The 21,613-nt window shown below is 38.9% G+C and overlaps 1 protein-coding gene across 1 annotated transcript in view; it reads left to right on the forward strand.

The window, feature by feature from the left end:
• Gria3 (glutamate ionotropic receptor AMPA type subunit 3) overlaps positions 1-21,613 on the forward strand; it is a 234,378-nt gene that overhangs the window by 193,349 nt on the left and 19,416 nt on the right. The gene's annotated exons all lie outside the window — the stretch shown is intronic.

Consider the following 21,613-nt stretch of genomic DNA (forward strand, 5'->3'; position numbering starts at 1 on the left):
GCTCCTGATGGATGTTTGTGTGTTTGCTGCATTAAAAATCACTGGAAGAGGTATTTTATTATTCTATTCTATTTTATTGAGATGGAGAGGTCTTTCTATGTTGCACAGACTACTTTCAAACTTTGGGCTTAACTGAACCTGTTACCTCCCAAGTCTTGAACCTGAGCCTCTCAAGTCCTATGACTACAGTTACAATCCAGCCCAACCTGCAGTGAGATCTGTGCTGTTGTTCGGTTTTTGCTGTCTTACTTGCTTTCCAAGTGAAGGCTTCACTATACAAACAAGGCTCATCTTGAGATTCTGATTCTCCAGCCTTCATCTCCAAAGTGCTGGGTTTATAGACATGCATCACCACAACAAAGTTGGGGGTTATTTTAAAATACAGACTACAGGGTCTTATGTCCCACTCAAGATGCTGGTTTCTAAGTACAGATCTCTGTAGGGAATTCTAAGCAATTATATCTAGTTGCAGGCTAGACAAGAAGACCCCTGCAGAATGACAAGTGGGGGGGGATGAAACTATAGGTGAATAATGCTCAGAGGCCTCAAATTTTTTCTAATTTTGACCTACATTTTTGTCCTGTGATATAACCTCCTTCCCTTTCCGTTGCCCCTTTACTGGCTTGACCGGGGCTGCTTTATTAATGCCCATATGGACTATACAGGGAGCCCTGTGGTTCAAGCTTCCTATTCTGAAAGACTGGGTAGTCATGTCCAAACACTGGTTACCAGTGAAGATTGTCAATCAGCATAACCTAGGTAATAAATAACATGGAGCTACAGGAATTTCTGAGATAAAAAACAAACCCAAGTTGGGAATACAACAAAAGCCTGAAAACCAACCCCCGCAAGTGAAAAGGTTTGCCCTAACTTCCTTTAACAGACCCTCCCTTCTCTTTCTCTTCCCTTTCTTCCCCTGCTGGGGCTTGAGTGGTTGGGATTTTTATGCTAGGGACTTAACAGAGTCTTCAGGAACCTCTTACCTCAACTATCCCTACCTGGAGAAATTTGGGCAACTATCTCTAGATACTAGTCAGTATAGGAAAACAGAAGCCATCAAATCTGGAAAGAAAAGTACACACGAAATTTCATAAAAAGAAAGAAAGAAAGAAAGAAAGAAAGAAAGAAAGAAAGAAAGAAAGAAAGAAAGAAAGAAAGAAAGAAAGAAAGAAAGAAAGAAAGAAGAAATGAGGCAGAAGAAGTAGAATACTCGGAAACTTAGAAACCAAAGACTGCATGTAAAGGCTGCTGTTTCCCCATATAACCCGCTGGATCTCAAGTGATCAGGGCTTCTGTGGAGGCATATGTAATTTTGTTACTACATTTGTATTTGTGGTAGGGGTCAGACGCATGTCCCATGGCAGGTATGTGGAGCTTGGTGAACAACTTGAGGGAGTCAGTTTTCCCCTTTCCCTGTTTGGATCCCAGGGATCCAATTAAGGTCGCCAGCCTTGGTGACAGGTGCCTTTACTTGCTAAGTCAGCTTGCCATTCCTGTAATAGTGTTTTACTGAGGCTAAAGGAAATCCCAAGCTTCAAAATTCCCCTATCTAGAGATGAGTAAGTGATAAACAGAGCTGGACTCTACACGTGGTAGCTCAAGTATTAAAATATAGTTATAATCTCTGGCCAAAAGAAATGTCTTTTCAAATGAAAAGGGACACAGTGAGGAATTACACCAGCAGCTTTGAATTCTTAGTCATTACCCAAGCTCTCTCCTATGATTGCATCACCCTTCCTTGTCCTTGTCCTTCTGTGTACCTTTCTGATGAGACAGTTCTACTGTGTTACTACTTCAAGGAGCTCCATAGCTCTAAGATTGAAACTCAGACAGTGGTATTTGTGTAGGCATGAGCCAGATCACCTGGAAAAGCTCAAAATCCAGAGGAAGTCAGTGAGCTCAGGAATATGAACAGAACTTAAAAGCAGTACAGAAGGGAAAACTGGAATCAAAGCCCAGAATCCCCTGCCCTCTAGCCAAAAGCACTGTCTTAATATACCATTTCCTATCTCTTACTCTCCTTTGCTTTGCCTATTTGTGGAAATGTCTACACACACACACACACACACACACACACACACTTTTTATCTGACCATATTTAAGTATGAAGCCTCCCGTGAGTGAGTGAATTTGACCAATGAGGGGACTGTGACCTGAAGCCTACCTTTACTAAGGAGGGTTAGTGTGATGCATCTTTCTGAAAAACAGTAATTTGATCAGTAGCAGGTTTTTAAGCCTTAAGTGAAGCAATGAGCTCTCTGTAGTCTTTCCACCTTCTCTCCACCTTCTGCACTGTGGTAGCCATTGTAAGAGTATTGGGTAAATAGAAGTACAACTGTTGTCATCAAAACTCCCATCCATAGAGTGGCCATGAAGTGTCTATTTAATATAGGCAGCAGGGTGATGGTCGACTTCCAGTTCATGAGCAGCCCAGAGGCCAGGGATCCTAGCCTTCATCTACATCTGTAGCCATAGGCGGTTGATAAATTTTCTACTCTGTATAGGTTTTGTGGATTAACTGAGTGTGGACATCACTAACATCCCTACAAGGTTAAGTCACAACTCTTAACAAGTTACACAGTGTTCCTCCACAAATCATTCGTACCTCCGGTGAAAACAAAAAAAAAAGCCTGTTTCTTCCTTGTAGCTTTCTTTTGGTTATCATCATCACCTGAAGAAAAAGCTGTGGGTACAGAAAAGAACCTTCTACCATAGCTGGAGACTAATTTTCTCTCTTTCATAGAGACCAGATCAGTTTTTGTAAGGCTAGTCCAGTTTTTTCCACATTTTGTTCCACTGGGATTCTTGTTGTTACCATGGATACCTCTTTCTGCCCTTGGCACTTTGGGGATGCAGCAGAGCATCCATTATATCAAGACCCCCCACCTTGAATCACTTTGTACTGGCTTTTTTTTTCTTCCCAGGCAATTTCTGGGCCTGCCCTTCTGCCAACTTAAAGATTAACGAGGACTAGTTAAAACATTAATGTTTTGACTTCCTTCCAAATCTTTACCTATACAGGATAGCTTGAACTCTATTAAATAGTCCATCTACCAGAAAAATCACAACAAATAAAAGAAATTCACGGAAATTATTTATATTGGAGACATATTCTTCCCTGGATAACAGAAATCTCTAAATGTATTTTGCTGTTTAGAGATCATTAACTACTTGGTCAGAGGAATCTAGACAAGAGAATTTTCAGAAATAAGCATAGAATAGCCCATGCATTGGTTGAGAAAATTTGATTTTCAAAAAATGAATCTGCTGTATGACAACTTTTTCTAGGAATTTATCTGTTACATAATATAAGGCATCCTCTTATCTAGGTGGAGCAGCACAAATCAGGGAAAGAAGAGTTCAAAGATGTTTAGATCATACTTATATTGGCATGGTTGTGTTATTCCGGCAGTCTAAAAGTTAATCCTAGTGGTTCCTTTATTACACACAGGCCATGTTTTCAATACTTTTGGGTCCATGCCTTACTATATATGCAGCAGACACCATCATGGTGCTAACACTGAAACAATGAGAGACTTAACAATTCCGCATTCCTTGATTTTGTTTAAATTTGTAACCTTAATGTTACATTAATAATGACCTGTTTTGCATATCTGTTTGATTGTACCGTCTTAAGGATTCATTTAAACCTGGGGAGGACAGCATGACTCCTACCTGCCTCTCATTAATAACATACTTTTCAGCAACTAAATAATGAATGGGTTGGATATAAATCAGTCGAAATGCAGATTGTCATTAGGTGGAAAAAGGAGAAGCAATCTCCAAGTAATTTTGAGACTGAAGGGAAAGAAAACTACACATCTTAGAGAGAGATGACTACATAGGAAGGCTTGGAATTAAATATTCTGCTGTCTTTACATGTCAGACAGTGAAAGAAAAGTTATCCTAGTAGAAATTAACTTTTGTAAATGACTTTGAATTTGGGGGAATTAATGGAAACAAGTATTTTAATCACGGGGAAGAAAACAGCCTGACTCTTGGCCGCAGATTATCCTAATGGCTGAGATAGGGCTGTATATGCAGTTCTTAACCGTGTTGACTTTATTGTAGAGACACACTTGGTAGGGACAGGCAAGGAAGATAGTGATCAGTAATTCCAGCTGATAAAAGTCTGCAACTGGTTGATCAGAGTCAGCATTGAAGGCAAGCAGAAGCATCTTAAAGGAGAAATACATAAAATATATTATTGGCCTACTCCACTCTTCTGCAATAACAACAGATAATAACACTCTGGCTCAGGATTTAGAGGGCATGCTTTTCAAGTTACTGTATTTCTTTAGTGATAAGTTGCTGGCACAAAAATGAGGATTTAAGGGAAATGCATTTCAAAGCAATGACTGCCAATAAATTATCCCACAGGCCCCAAGTTTCTCAGGAAATAGCAAATACATGAAATTTGGAAATACAATCCTAGCTTTCAATTTCCTTTTATTTGTCTAAGTCCTTTAAAATTCAACATGGCTTCTTCCTGCATTTTGACTACAGATCTTTACTGAAAAAAAAAAAAGATGATATCCAAGTCTACCTGAAATTCAAGTCAAATGAAATAATAGTGTGATCTGGTTTGCTGTAAAAGGTTTCAGATTATGAATTTTTTATTCTTTGAGAATTTAATATAGTACATTTTTTATCATATGCTTTCCTATCCACCAACTCTTCCCAGATCCTCCTACCCAACAAACTTCATGTTCTTTTCCTCTTAAAGAAAAGAAAAATGCTACTAAAAATGTGGAGTCCAATTTGTTAGCTAACTACTCGGGAGCATGAGGCCTGCCTGCCGTGGTCGATATACCCAGTATCCATTAAAGAAAACTGATTTTCTCTCTTCTAGCAGCTGTCAGTTGCAAATAACTTCTTGGCTATGGGAGAACTCTGTGCCTACTTCCATTTTGTTGTGCAGGGATTTTGTCTGGCTTGAACTTGTGAAGGTCTTGTCATGGGCTCTGTGAGTTCACACATGCATCTGCCCTGTTGTGTCTGGAAGATGCTATTTCCTTGAAATCGTCCATCACCTCAAGCTCTTACAACCTCTCCAACCCAACTTCCACATAGATCCCAGACCTACGCGGAGGGCTAAGCACTCTAAAGTCATTCACTCTCTGCATGTTTCAGACTCTGGTTTTATTTCTGCTCAACAGTAGCAGAAAAGTGAGCAGGGCTGAATGTAAAGCAATCTAGTTTTCTCGTTGAATCTCTAAACAAAAAACAACTTGGCTTCAGCTCACAGTTCTGTTTCCTGTTTTGTTGTTGTTATTTGTTCCCTAAAGGGGTTGAACTTATAAATCTGCAATTTGGCAGCATTTGTTTTAGTTTGGGACTTTTGAAATAACTTGGTCCAAGTATCTGGTGACTGTATGACAGCAACCAAGCCAAATGGCTTTGACATCCAACTTGCCTGATTCCCGGAGAATTATCACCATAGAAAATGTTAGTCCTGTTTTCCTTGGTGCCTAGAGGCAAATGTGTAGCCGTGACCTTAACACAAATGTAACATAGGGTAAAAACAGTAGGTAGAAGCACCTGCAGGCACTTGACCGTCACTGAAAATCTTAGAAGAAAGTATCTCTGAAGGTCTACCACTTTCAGTTTTGATCTTACACAACATCACAACCTATCTGGCAGAGCAGATACAGGAAAGAATTCTTGAAAAAATAATGGGGGATTTTTGAGTATTGCTGCTTGGCTGCTCATCCTAGTTAGAATTATTTCCTTGGGAAGGAGACTTGAAGAGACACAGTCCAAACAACTTAACGTAACAACTTCTAGAACCAGAGAAAGAGCATCAAGCTGGGTGGAAATTTAAATAGCATTCTCAATTTTTTTTCTAACAAGCATTTTCTTTTGTAATAATCTGTTCCTTTGAAGGAAATTGTGGTTCTTGGATAGATGTAATGAGAATATTCTTTCATAGTACACCTAGACAGGGGAGGCCATTTATTTTCAATTTTACACAAATAGGTTAAGTTTAAAAGAAATAGTCTCAGCATGTGTGTGAGGAATTTTTGCTTGTATAAATAATACAGCTTAGCTTTCTCTAGAGAGGCTTTCCATAAACACAGGCTGGCTAAGCAAATCCAGAGTAACAAATAAGCAAGAGTTATGTTTCTCCATTTGATGCAGTCATTGCCTCCATCAACAGGAAAAAGCAGGGAAATGTTATAAAGTAGACAAAAGCAGTTCTTTGTGTCTTCTTGCTGCAATTCTAAGACTTAGCTACTTGTAACTATTAATTAGAAGTGAATTTAAAAATTCGCTTCTTCAGTAGTACTAGATACATTTCAAGTAGACATATGTAGATAGAAACTAGCACAGTGGACAACACAGTTGTAGGGAGCTCAGTTGCATTACACTTTTATTGATTCTTTTAGTTTCTTGAGCATAAGGACCACAACTTATCCACCACTGTTTCCTGCTGTGTCTAGTACAGTGTCTGATGCAACTATTAAATGGTGTTTTCTATGTTTTCATGAGTTATGCTAAATTTGTTATTTCATCATCTCAATAATACTGTGAGACAGGTCCTATTATTATCTTCATTTTTCAGATGAGAACCCTGACGCTTAGAGAAGTTAACTGATTTGTCTAACATCACATAACTAATAGGTACCCCAGCCAACTCTGTGTAACATCAAGGCCAATGCCCTACAAACAACAACAACAACACATCACTGTAGCCAGACGTTTCTCAAGTCCCACCCAGCCCCACGATCCAGACGAATCTCTCCCACCCATGGTCCGCAGCCACTTATAAAATAATTACTCAGAGGCTTAATATTAATTACAAATTGTATGGCCTATGACTCAGGCTTCTTGCTAGCTAGCTCTTACAATTAAACTCAACCTATTCCTATTAATCTATGTATCACCATGTGTTCTGTGGCTTTACCTGTATTGCATTACACCTTGCTTCTCTGGGCAGATCTCCATGTCTCTCCTGACTCCACCCTTCTCTTTGTATCTCTGCTTGGATTTCCTGCCTGCCTCTAAGCTGCCTTGCCATAGGCCAAAGTAGCTTATTTATTAGCCAATGAGAGCAACATATATTCACAGCATACAGAAAGACATCCTATAGCACTTCCCCTTTTCTGTCTAATCAAAAAGGAATGTTTTAACTTTATCATAGTAAAATTATATATAACAAAACAGTTATAAAGTAAGAATTACAGTTATAATATCTAGTCTATTTGTATTTGACAAAATTAAAGAAAATGCTCTATCATCTATCCTATTTTTATGAGTCTAAAGTTTCATATCTAATTTACCTTTTATCATAACCAAGGAAAACTATAACTATCTAGTCTGCAACTCCATCAATGAACACAGAAGGATATAATATTATCCAAGTAAACAGGAAGTGCATTGTAAGCAACTTCCAAAACTCCAGAAATGACAAAAAACAGCTAGTTGCCTGGACAGTCACCCAAAGTTCATCTGCAACATTGGGCATCTATCTTCAGCCTATAGGCCTAGAGTCTCTCAGTTGCTTCTCCTTGTGTCCTACAGAATGTCTGTTAGTCTCCTCTGCGAAGCAGGAAACTGAAGGACCATCTCACCTTGCAAAGCTCAGTGGTTACCTTCCTATGGGTCCTGCATGTCCAATTTACATAGTATCCTGTCAAGCAGTCGATGCAAGGGCACTTTTTTGACTAGTGGCTGACTTTTGCCACAAAGAAAGCAAATTCCATAATGAGTTTCTTCAATGCCCATCATCCTCTTTGAAGTAAATTGGTGCTGCCAGAAGCAGACGTGTCTCATTGTCCAGAAAAGTCTAAGTTCTTAAAACATTTTAAACGCCATATTCTGTAGGTCTTTGAAGTGTTTGAAGATTGCCTACCTAATTGAAATATATCTATCTATGTATACCTAGAAAACTTAACTAACATAACTATAAGTTTCATTATCATAGATGACTAATTTTTCTGTGTTATTTCATTATATTACAATTTTAAATGAGTTGTATAAACATAATATCTTACACAAGAGTAGATATATATATATATATATACAGTATGACAAAATTAGCTTTAAATTTGTATCAATAAACCAAAATCCATACTAATGTAAAATATGTAAGATTAATAGTTGGCGTTTTTTTAGATTAAAGTAGATTCAATAATCTACCCTTTTATCCTATCATTTCTATATCATACAATTCCATATCAAATCCCTCTTTCTTCTTTTAGAAAGAGATTGACTATGACCAATAATTTGTAACCAATCCCCTAAACAAAGACAAACATCCATAATCCATTTTGGGGCAATGTGGGCATAGTGTTCTAGGCTACTTCCTGCTGGTTGGGGGCACTGTTAATCTTATAGGGACCCTATAAGAGAAAATTTAGGATTATGGTTAAGTCCTGACTGGAGTAGTCTGTGAGGCTAGATCATCTCAGCCAGCAGCCTTGAAGCCTTTCTGGGTGCAGAACTCAGAGGAAACTGCAACAGAGGCTCTCTGAAACATTGGATCATCTGGGCCATCTGTTTTCATTGGTGTCTGGTCCCCTTGTCCTGAAAATACATAAATTTTTAAAGGTAACGTATACATCTGCATTAATACAAGTACAGACTGTGCATTGTGCACAAGTAAGCCAAAGATAATTTCTTGTTATGTATTTGAGCAGGTAAAATATACATCACATGTCTTGCACTTCTTTCAGGTTTATATTTTTATGTCTGTAGTCAGGATTTCAAGAGGTCTTCCTCCATCAAATCTGATCATCTTTAATTTTGAATGAATCCATAGCCTCTCATTTTCTGTGGAAACAAAAACATAACCTCTCCCCCAAAATGGCAAACCTTTTGACTTGAGTTTTGGAGTCAAGATATTTTTAAAATATGTAGGTTGGTAAGCCACACCACCACTGCAAGTTACACCATGGACAGAATCTCTTCCAGAGCCCCGGTCACTAGGTAGTTTATCCACAGTATTCACACTGGCTAGGGCAGAATAAAGACAGTTTGGGATCTGTCCATAAGTATGAAAACTAGGGATGTATGCTGGTTTATGTTTAGGTGTTGGGTATCAGATTAAGTCACTGTTTTGTACTTATCTAAATAGATTAACAGAAAATTAGTGGTTTTATTTGTCATTTTGCATATGGAGACCATTGCATTGACCCCAGTGATGAACATCAGTAGAACATAATCAGTCTGTGAAGTCACCCTTACTTGCTGCATTTACCAGAAGGTTCTATGGGCTTCCATACAGCATATTTATGCCAGGACATGCAAATGCCAGCAAATCAATTTTCCTGCAGCTTTCACAGTCAGTGTGTTTGCCAGACAAAACCCTAGCCAGCCACTTTTTTTTAATGAGCATAGCGCCTTTAGAAATAATACTTACTGGAACACTTCTAACACAGAAAGGAAGAAAAGACTTAAATCTAAATCCAACTGTTCAAAGTGGTGAGCCACAGGAGAAGGTGAAATGTGAATATATTGAAATTGAACATTTAATGGCCTCATTTGGCCTTATAAGGTTTTTTTTTTATCAAGTATCTAGTCAGTCAGATCTGATTCAATCTATGCCTCGATGGCACTGACAGCACTAAATCTGACACCATCATCACTGCCACCATCTGTACACATGTCATGTGCCCCAGTGTTATCTGTCTTGCTTTCCTGCAATAGTTACTTTTCTTGTTGCTGTAACAAAATACCTGACAAAAGAAAACTAAGGGTTTCTTTTTGGCTGACAGTGTCAGGGGATACAGTCCATCATGGCAGAGAAGGCATGGCAATAGGAACATGGGGCAACTGGCTGCATGTTATTCACAGTCAGGAGGCAGGGAGGGATAAGTGCTATTGTTCAGTCCATTCTTCCTTTTTCATTCAGTCCAGGACTGTTGGGTTTTTATTGTTGTTGTTGTTGATGATGATGATGATGATGATGATGATGATGATGATGCTGTTTTGAATACCATGACAAAAGCAACTTGGAGGCTGGAGAGATGGCTCAGCAATTGGGAGCACTTATTCATGGGGTGGCTCACAGCAGTCTAGAACTCCAGCTCCAGGGAAATCAGATGCCACTGGCTCCAAAGAAACCCGCACTCATTAACATACCCATACACGGACATAAACACAAATACACAGGTCAAAAATAAATCTTATTTAAAAAGCAACTTGGGGAAGAAAGAATTTATTTGGCTTATACATCCCAATCACAATTCAGTACTGAGGCAAGTCACAGTAAGAAATCAAGCAGGAGCAGAGGCAAGAACCACAGAAGAAAGCTGCTTCCTGGCTTGACTCCAGTCTCATGTTCAGCTGCCTTTCTTATACCGCACCAGAACACCTGCCTGAGGATGATAGCACCCACAGTTGGCTGGGATCTCCCCTATGAATCAGCTGTAAGAAAGTCCCACACAGACATGCTGTGTCCACAGGTCAATGTGATGGAGGGATTTTCTCAGTTAAGGTTCCATCCTCCCAGGTAACTCCAGTTTGTACCAAGTTGACAAAAACTAACCAGCACAGTGGCTGTGGGTGGTGTTACTTTCTCATTTGGCATGTGGGTATATCCTACTTTATTAGGGATTTGCTATATACCAGGCCCACTGGTAGAGGTTTTGTGAATTATTTTATTCACTATCCTATCTCTTTTTCAAAGATAGCTATTAAAGTCTTTGAGAAATTTAAGTAACTTACCTAAGTCAAGAAGAAGACATTATCTCTAATAGTAGGATATAGAGCCTTGTGTTAAACTAGCAGGTTTAACTTTATTTGTGCCTTTTAGCTCAGGTATGTGGCTTCAAAAATGAACCAGTAGAGATGATCAAGACTTCAGAAAATCACATTAAAACAGTGGGTTACTTGAATGTATACTATCCACTGGAGCCTGTGAGGATCATCAGTAAAGGCAATGACTTCCCTTCTACCTGAATCTTGTCAGTAGCAAATACTTCAAGAGTGTAATCAGAATGCATTTATGAATGTACAAAACTGCAAAATAATGAAGCATCCATATAAGAACAAACCAAAGGGAATAATAATTCAAAAATGGGTCAAAATGTAAACCTCAAGCAAAAAAAAAATCAGCTTCAACCAGTTCACTGACATTTTTTGGTCAATCTCTTCATAACAACCTTTCCACTAAGAGGCAGTTTGCAGTGTTTGGGGGGGTGCTGAATGCAAATTCTTTCAGTTCCCATCTAGGCTACCTTAGAATTATCATTTTTTCCTTTCTCAGCTGTAGAAGTAGAGGCAAAGGAGAGAATCTACACTTCCTTATAAAATGATCTGAGTTTAAATTTCAACTGTTCATTTATGTATTAAATTAACATTTACTGATGGTACACTATGTGACAGCCATTGTTCTAAGCACTAAAAATGGACATTTTCCCATTATGTTGAGTGAAACAAATGAACAAAGTAAACAAATGCTGTTTCAGTTTTAAAAAAACAACAAGGAATAAACAAAATACTATATTTTCATTTGGAGTTAGTGCAATGAAAAAAAAAGTAGATAAACTGATAAAATGGCTAGTGGTGCCATTTTGCAGAAGACTTTTTTTGACACCTAACTGAAGAGGAAAAGCAGACTACTTTCAGGCAACTGGAATATGTTTAGTCTCACTTGGCAAAAGAAGCCAAAGGTAAGTTGAATCAGAATAGAAATCTGACTTTGTATGCCAGCAAGGGACACTAGAGAGGTCACTGGAAATTTCGCTGAACCTATCAGTTTGGAAAGGAGCCATCTGAAATAGCATTCCTTAAGGTAGAAAAGAACCTGCTGTGAACTGTAGAAAACAGTGTGAAAATGTTAGGCAAAGGCATTCTCAATGAGTTCTTGACAGTTGAGGGCAAAGCGCAGCGTCAAAGCTAAAAGTGATGTCTAATTCCACTGAAGTTATACTAAGTGCCCAGCCCCCAGAATAACTCAGGCAGGGTCATCATCAACTGACAGAAAAGCTAATAATAGAACCCTGCAAGTCTTTCCTTCTCCTCTTCTCCCTGTTCATACTAATACTCAGTCACAAGGCAGTCATTATTTGAAGCAAAAGGGAACTGAGAGACAGTACTTGTCTGAATGTTTGAAGGAAGGACAACAAAATGGGGGTTTAGGTCATGCTTTAGAAATGAAATCACTTCCGCTGTGCCTTGATCCAAATCAAAATGGAAAGTATTTCCTTTGTTAGGTGGGAGTTGTGAAATTCAGTGATTCCCAATGCACCTCATCAAAAGTACTGACTTCTTCAAAGCCCATGTGAAAGAAAAACACATGATCAGATGTGCTCTTCCACTTCTGCCTCAAATTGTTTTGTTCATTTATGTAATGCAACATTAACACTAGGGGTCTATAGCAGGGTTACAGTGACTAACAAGGATATTCTTGATAGGAGCAGGCCAGGACTAATTTCCAAGTTACTACCAATTCCCAAAAGTTCAGAAAAGACATTTTAGAAGGTAAGTTGCTCTTTTTTTTTTTAATCAAAGAGGAGATGGTCAGTTTTCCAGTAAAGCAGTTGAGAGTTTTAGGGGAAAGATCTGCCTGCAGCCTTCAATTCAGCAGACTTGGGTAGTGTCTCTGCATCTTTCATTATTGTATGATCTTACACAAGTTGTTCAAGCAACAGCAAATCTTAAAATTTTCATACCCTCTAAGGTGGCGTGCTGCTTGGGACTTGCCTTAAAAATAGCATAGTTTTTCCAAGGCTTGTCTATTTGAAGTGACTTTGTGGAGGATGCAGAGAAAGAAACAGATAGGCTAATGTCTTTTCTACCATCTTGCCCATTGCCCTCTCCCCCTTGATTCCCTAATTCATAAAACCAGAACTCATTGTTTCATTCTACCAACACTTATGGATCCAGGTGCTGATCTTAGGTCTCAGGTTCCAGCAATCAATGAACACTAGCTGCTGAAGCTAACTCAAAGGGCTTCTGAGTTGCAGAATTGAGATGATAATACATGTAAAATCACCTTGGCAGCCAGAAAGGTATAGGCCAATATAGCATTTAAAGATATCCACCTTTCTTCTCCTTCCAGCAGTGAGAAATGGAAGGACTCTCTGAATAAGGAAGGGAGATGCCGGCAAGGTTGTGTGGCAGGCAAAACTCTTGCCATAAAAATTTCCCCTTCGGGTACTTAAACCTACTATTAGAAATGTCTGTTGTCTGAGTCACAACTAAGGAATGTCTGGAGCTTGGTGTGGTGGTGGACACCTGTAACACGAGCACTCAGGAGAAAAAGACAGGAGGATTGTAACAGACTAAGGCTGGAGAACTGCTACCTAGTGAGTTTCAGCCTGGGCCACCTAGTAAGGCACCATAGGAAAACCATACATAAACAAGAAAGAGACTCTGTGGAGGTGAGACCACTGACTTTAGTACAGAACGTGCAAGAGGCCTACAGTATTCATACCATACCGTACCTCTTTCAATCTCCTGTCCTGCCCACCTCAACAATATTCTCTTCTACCCCATCAGACCTTAAGAAAGACAAAAGGATAGAGCTCTCCAGAGCAGCTGCATCATCAACATCATTTCCTTCTAGCACCATGCCTTGGAAAGGTCACCTATCCATATCCCAGTATTTGATCTGCAAGGTAGCATTTCTTTGTAAATATTCTGAAGGACATGCACAGTACATGGATTCAGTAAGTGCCCACTTCAAGCAAGGTGAAGCTCCAATATACCTTTTTGACTTTGTAACAGCTGTCAATACCACCTGAACCCTTATTAAAAGCAGAAATTTTACAAGGGCTAAACAACACAGAAGGAAACTGATACTATAGTGTACAATTGCAGTCTCTTAATTAATGGTTCAGTCTAGAGAATAATATAATAAATTTAGAGGGAGGGAAATGAGCCCTTGGAACTCTTAGTTCCCCTGTTTGCTGTCCTATACATGGCAGACTAGCCCTAAATGGAACTTTTTTAAATGCCAAAAATTCCATTTCGTTCTCACTACATGAATCTCCCATCCAAATAAAAATGTATCCCTTAGAAAACACAGAAGCCCCTTTAATATCAGTGAACCCCTCTATGATGGCCAAGGCTGCTGTCAGAAAAAAGGGACGTGAGATGGGTCTCTGAGGGAGTCTGGCAATTATATTATGGGGAAGGTAGGAGCTGAGTTCTCCAAAGTCAAATCTAGTCCTTCTATGGCATTTGGATACAAGGCTAGTCTTCCACACAAAGCAATGTGACTTGGTAACAACAGTCACCAAATAAATAATGCCTGTTCTCCCTTGAGGGACACTGGGAACAAAGTGCTCAAAGCCAGTTTCCCTGACCTTTCCTTTATACTGTGCTCTCAAACTATTCATGCATATGTGTTTGGGGCATAGAGAAGTTATAAACACACAAACTACTCTCCTTAGAAATAACATAATACTTTGTCCTCTGATAGTAAACTAATACCATAAAATAAAAATGCATATTTTGCTTCTGTTGACAGTGATTTATTGGTCTGTTTGATTAATTCAATCAATTCTAGATTGTTCATATGAGGACAAATGTCTGTTGAAGGGAAAAGTTGTTTTCATATCCAGATCATGAGATGAGATAGTTCCCTTTATGTTAACGGCACTGTATCAAGCACATTTGTGGTCAATTCTGGTAGCATGTTTTAGGAGCAGATTCTGAAAACAATTTAAAATACATCTGGAAGATAATGACTAGAAGAGAACTGATTAGGATTCTTGTCAGACAAATAACCAAAAATGGGTCCTTATATGTATACCCTACAAAAAAAGTAGCTAGCAGGTAACTTTGTGATCGTAGACTTCAGACCATATGTTTACTCTGAATCACTAAAGTGGGAAGAGTTAGACTGGGTAGATGGCACTTTACTTTCATCTCCATTCATTCCACAGACACACTCCTACTCAGAAGGGCTCAACTTTGGGAATCACCTTGCCTATGCACAAGAATTGGTGCGAACTTCTGTGGAAGGATGAGGGGAAAGGGAATTGCTCGATTCAAGCAGAAGGCAAAAGTAGGATAAGATAAGGGAGGCTTTGATTACAGAAGCCAGGCAACAGAAAAAGTTTCTCTCAACTTGACCTTCCTCATTACAGAGAAACCTACCGTGTAAGGGCTAGAGATACATCATCAGCAGAGGCATTTAAAGAGAGGAGGCTTCATTGGAAGGGAGGTTGAGCAAGATGTCTTTTAATGTGCTTCTGAACTCTGCTACTGTATTGTTCTTCTGACTCCAAGCAGATACTCTATTGACCAAGTAGATATTCCATTTTAACACATAGAAAAAGTAGAAAATAGTACTAAATAGGTTTCCTCGGGAATAGAACTCTGGTTCATGAGAATTTAAATGTATAAGCCTCAAATATACTACAAAACATAAATTTTAATACGGAAAATTAGGCTGTTGAGATGGTTCAGTGGATAAAGGCACTTCCTTTAGCCTGATGACCTGAATTTAATCTCCAGGATCCAAATGTTGGTAAGAGAGAACCAAGTCTGTACATTATTCTCTGCCCTCCAAGGCATGCCATGGCAGATGTGTGTGTGTGTGTGTGTGTGTGTGTGTGTGTGTGTGTGTACACACACGCATATGTACATACTAAATAAATAAATGTAACTTTAAATTTTAAGGGAAAATTGCCACACTACCTTTCTTCCACCAACAAAAATCTAAAAATCAAAAGTCAAATGATAATGATTTTTGTTAATAGCAGATCACAGACGTTCTGCAGGAGTATACCTAGAAATCCTGCTACTAAAAATACTAGAAATTCTGCTACTAAAGCAAATTTCTCTACATTTACTATAAAAATACATAATTCTTTCCAGTTCAGATGTTCTGACACTATTCTAAGAATGCTGTAACCCATTAATTTCTAATAATCTTTTGAAGTAGGTGTTTAAATCCATGCCATTTTACAGATGGGGAAATTGAGATGTAGTGGCTAGAAAATGTATGCACCAGGCAAGAGGGATTCAAACCCAGGCAGTCTGGCTCCATGCTCTTTTATATATATTCTTTTGAGATAACATTTCCCCTCTTCCTTTTCTTCTGTCCAGCCCCTTCCTGTGTATCCACCCCTTGCTTTCTTCCATATTCTGCATGCTCTTCCCACAGCACTGTAAAGTCGTGCTGTACTTCCTTGTGTGTACAGAAGAATTCTTTTATCACTGAAGCACCATTGGATTACAATAACAGGAAACAAATGCCTCCATTACAGAGATGCAAGGGCAGACCAGTGACCTGAGTGGCAAGTGAGTCACTAATTACTGGCTTCCACATAACAGATTTGCAGGTCCCAGGATTCAAATTTTTATCTACACACACACACACACAAAATTTACATCTTTGACCTTCATGCTTTATTGCATGCAAATAGTTAGAAGCATGGCTGCGGAAGTCGTTAATGCTAGAGCACTACCTGATCTGCTCTTGTGGATTAATTAATCTGTTCCTCCTCCATTCACGTATTTCTTCTTTGGATTTCCTTTGCTAATTACCTAGCAGTGCTGTCTCGTGGCCTCACTACATAAGTTATTCTATTTTTCCCCCTTTTTGACACAATGTGGTGCTCTCTGGGATGAAGGAAATGAATCGTGGCAGGTTGGGGAAAAATGAACTTGTTATTACAGATCCAGCCATAATTTTTTAAATTGAAGTTCAGATGATTGCACTAACATTCAATCGCTTGTATTGCTTTTGGTATTTCAGCGAAAATAAAATAGTCTCTAAAAAAGAGAAAATTCTAATATTTACTTTTTCTTCATTTTTTTTTATCTGAATGCCATACTGTCAGTTAAAATACTAGTTAGGAAGATAAATGCCTCTGCTTAATTTTTCTCACTTGTGAGCCATTTCTTCCTTCCCCTTTTACCCTCCTTCAGAAACTAGTCATCAACCATGCCCCAGTCACTTCTGCCACTCACTGACTCAACATTACTGAATCCATTAGTGCATGCTATGTGTACATCACATACATTCAACATGCCCACTTCAAGCACTGCCCACCACTTATTTGCCTAGAAATGCATCATTACCTCAAGGAATAAATCTTCCAATCAGTATTATCAATCAAAGACTCAACTAAATGATGAAGGAAATTAGTCAAAAACAGTGCATGCTTGCAGCAGAATTCATGGACTTACCTTTGGCTTATAAATTTATCGATGTTAGTAATAGCTGCTTTGTTAATAATACAGGATGCAAATTGTTCGGCAACGTCCTCCTCCTCCCTACCATACCTTGTAATCATATCTGATTGGGCCAAAATAAATAAAAGAAATCGATTTATACAAAAAGACACGTCCATCGTAGTGTTGTCTTTAATGACAAGGAAGAAAATTGTAAATATAGTATATTTACAGATTGGAGGGTTGTATAACCTTTATAAAATAGGTGTGCTTATTCTGGTAAAACCATAAGGAAGTTCAAGTTGGTAATAAAGACCAAATTATGACAGTGGTTACCTTTGGTGAGAAAAGGGAGAGGCACATGACTATGGAAGACAAATAGGTCAATACCAACTGACCACATGGCTTACTTTCTTAAATTTCTAGATGGCACATGAGTGTTCGTAAATTATTTAATATATTTATGTATATTTTAATTATTTTTTTTCTTTTTCTTAATTTTGAGTAGCAATAAACCAGGAAATTGCTGTTGAAATAAAGTCAGTGACAAGGTACTTCATTATGACACTTAGAAATTGCCTTATCTATCAGAAGATAATGTATGATATGAACATACTTGTCTATGGGTCATTTTAAATCTTCAAAGACATTGTTAAAAGAGCATTAATTTTGAAGTTATTGGTATGGGCAGATAACACGTCAGACTAAGTACCATTTTTATGGCCTTGAACTCTCTTTTTTTTTCATTTCTTTTATCAAGAAAATTTTTTTTCATTTTACACACCAATCAGAGATCCCTGTCTTCCTTCCTCCCACCCCCCAGCCTTCCCTCCCAACCGACCCCCCCATCCCCCCCACAAGAAGGCAAGGCCTCCCAGGGGAGGCACATCCAGTAGAGGCAAGTCCAAGCCCTTCCCCCTCCCTCAAGGCTGCGTGAGGTGTCCCATCATAGGTAGTGGGTTCCAAAAAAGCCTCCTCATGCACCGGGGATGGATTCTGATTCTATTGCCAGCCCCCCCCCAAGTAAATCAAGCTACACAGTTGTCTCGCCATGCAAAGGCTGGCCTTGAACTCTCTATCCTCCTGCCTCAGCCTCTCAAATGTTGGAATTACAGGTCTGTGCCATCAACTCAGGCTACTAAGTAGTATTTTAAACAGTTTTGTAAAGCAAAGCTTATATCCTGGCTTAGCAGGTTGATAAGTTTAGCAAAAGATAAGGCCCAATAATCTTTAGATAAACTTGAGCTCTAGAATTCTACAGTATTATAAAGCTAGTTGTGGTGGCCATTTTTAATTGCCTTAAATTTTTTTGTTTTATTCAAGACAGGGTTTCTCTGAGTAGCCCTAGCTGTCCTGGAACAAACTCTGTAGACCAGACTGGCCCCAAACACAGAGAGCTGCAAGCCTCTGCCTCCTGAGTATTGGTATTAAAGGTATGCACCACCACCACCTAGCTTCGTCTTGATATTCTTTGACAACAATGTGGTTATCTCCCTGACCAGGACTAACCTTATTATTTAAATATATCATTAGTAACTACCATATGTAAAATGGCACTATGTCAACATGGCTAGTGAAATGAATAAGGTGTACACTTTGTCCTCAAGAAATCCTCAAATAACAAGAGGAAAGACAGACATGTAGCAAACTCTTCTTTTAACGTAAGCTAGCAAGCTCTGCAGCAACAGTCAAGGGGGTACTTCTGTGGGAACAGGAAAGATAGTATTAGAAGGCATAGATAGCATTGGTTTTGGATTTTACAGGGATAATAAGGTAATCCAGAAAAAGGCAAAAACATAATCAGAGGCATAAGCCATGAAACTACATGGTTAATTTCAGTGAATAGTCTGCAATCTAGTGTGACCGGATCCGAGGAAAGTGCAGCCATGAGCATAAGTACCCTTGGATATCAGACATAAGACTTACAATTTTGTTCTATTGATTTTAAGAAAATTTTGGAGAATTATAAGGAAGGTTGCAATGAGATTGGGTTTGTGCTTTGGAAGAAGCAGTTGAATAGATAAATTGAGCAAGGAGATCTGTGGGGAGACAAGAGAGTGAAGAGCAACACAAAAAGATGGAGAGCTTGTCCGAGACAGAATGACTGCAATGATAACGGACAGAAGAAAGGACAGTTTTCACAGCATTTCTCCATAGCAATAGTGAAGGGGAGATGCTGTGGATATCGCTATATGTAAATAAACTCTGATTTGCCAATAGCCAGACAGGAAGTATAGGTAGGACTAACAGAGAAGAGAATTGAGGGAACAGGAAGGGAAGAGAGAGACTGGCTGGAGCTGCCGCCAGGACAAGGAAGATGTAAGGTACCAGTAAGCCATGAGCCATGTGGCAAAGTAAAGATTAATAGAAATGGGCTAAATATAAGAGTAAGAGCTAGACAATGACAGGCCTGAGCTAATGGCCAAGCAGTTTAAATAATGTAAGAGTTTGTGTGTTTATTTTATAAGTGGGCTCTGGGACTGGCGGGACTTGGTGGTGGGAGTTGGAGAGAAATTCTCCAGCTACAGGGAGAGGGAAAAGGAAACCAAACTCTCGAGTTTAGGTGTTCAGTGCTTGAGTGGTAGCAAGAGCCAGGCTTTCTAATGAAATGTTTTATAAGAAGTTATCTTTAGGCTATCAGTTGGAAGTGTCCATCAAAAAGGCTTGTTTTCTGTTCCCTCAAAGCAAATCTGGAACCTAACCTCTTCTTTCCACTTTGATCGATCCTGTCTTAGTCTTGTCCACCAGCATCTGTACCCTGAACTCTCAGAATAGCCTTCAAAGTAATGTCCTTGCTTCTACTCTGGCCCACCTTGTAGCCTGTTCTCTACTCAGCAGTCAGAGAACTCTTTTAAAAATTTAATTGGATGCTATCACACACACACACACACACACACACACACACACACACACACACACACTTAAAATCCTCTAACAGTTTCTGATCTCAGGTAGAATAAATCTGAACTTTTTAATCACGACCTACAAGTTCTGACCGGATTATCTTCCTAAGCTCATTTTCTATCATTCTTCCTTTTGCTCATTCGGCTATAGCCACCCTGGCTTCCTTTTTCTGCACTTTATGAAAACACAACGTGTTGCTTGAGATGCATACAGTTCCAGTGACTCCAGGAGGGTTTCTGTGGGTGTCTAATTGCCATAAGCATGGGGCTTAATTTTTACGAAGGCAGCTCTGGGAATTTCAGGAACTATCTGAACAAGCCTGAGCAAGTCTCCAAAAAAATGCATTGTTAGAGGGATATGAGAGGAGCTGTAGAAATAAGGAGTATGTACATTCATATTTCATGTGTAAAATTCTCTGAATAAAAGAAAAATTAAAAGATACAATGCAGGTGACAAAAATTCACGAAAGAGCAACAAAGCAGCTTATCAAACACGCCAGGAAGAGTGCCAGGAAAGCTCACAGGACACTTGAAATCATGATATGTGTTTGTGGGTTTTGCCACACTATCTCACCCCTGATTAAATGTCATCTTTTAGCTTCTATCTAGGGTTTTCATTCCTGAGGATATAGCTACCAATTCAATTAGAAGTTCTGGGGTCATTGTGGTCATTCTTCCTTTATATTCTCTACAGGGACACACATGGTGCTACAAACATAATAAGTATTTGATCCACACTCTGAACACCATCTAAACTCAAATGAACTTTAACAGGATTAAATTCAAACGGAGAAAGTAAAGACAAGGGTGATTTGGACTGGTAGAAAAAAACTAATAGTTTTTGTGGTGCTTTCACTTGAACAGAAAGGACACTATTTGTCCTATTATATACTTCACAACCCCAAATAGTACTCAATAAATATTTGTTGCAAGGGTAGATGCATGACTAAATACACTAACGCAACCTCAAACCCCATTATTCAAAAATAATGCTCCATTGACAGAAAGCAAACATTTTGTTTATTCTGTCCTGGTCATACTTCAGTAGTGCTGCATTTATTGCTAAACACTCCTATTTAAAAGAGACATCACAAATTCAAATGAGCCTATGGTTGAAAGAACAAAGTTCTGTGAGTTTTGGAAGCAGTAACAGCCAATAGAATTTAACCTAATGAGATCAGGAAGGGACGTAATAAAGCCCTTGCAATATTTGAAGGATCGCCATGTGGAACAGCACACAGAATTACTTAACATAGCTCTAGCAGGTGGTGCCAAAGAACAGAGTTCTAGAAAAAAAAAAGATCAGCTAAGAACAAGGATGCATTTTCTTATTGTAACTGACCTCCAATGCCATTCCAATCATCTCTTTTGGGTAAATACAGGATAAACGTATAACAGGATATCAAGGGGGGGGGGGTGGATTTCTTTATTGAGTGGAAAATTCAAATGAGAAAATGCTTTCTAAAACCAGATTGTAACCAGTTAGTAGGGCCATGAAACCAAGTCAGCTGGCCAGGACTAGAATTTTTAAGTGAATTTGAAAATAGCAAAAAGCATCACAATTAGCGAGGATAAGCACAGTTGGGAGAAATCTGTTTTTAAATTATGTTGACAGGCGTCTGAAAGTGTAT

Source organism: Peromyscus eremicus, chromosome X (genome assembly GCF_949786415.1).
Source record: "Peromyscus eremicus chromosome X, PerEre_H2_v1, whole genome shotgun sequence".
In the NCBI taxonomy this organism is placed as follows: Eukaryota; Metazoa; Chordata; class Mammalia; order Rodentia; family Cricetidae; genus Peromyscus; species Peromyscus eremicus.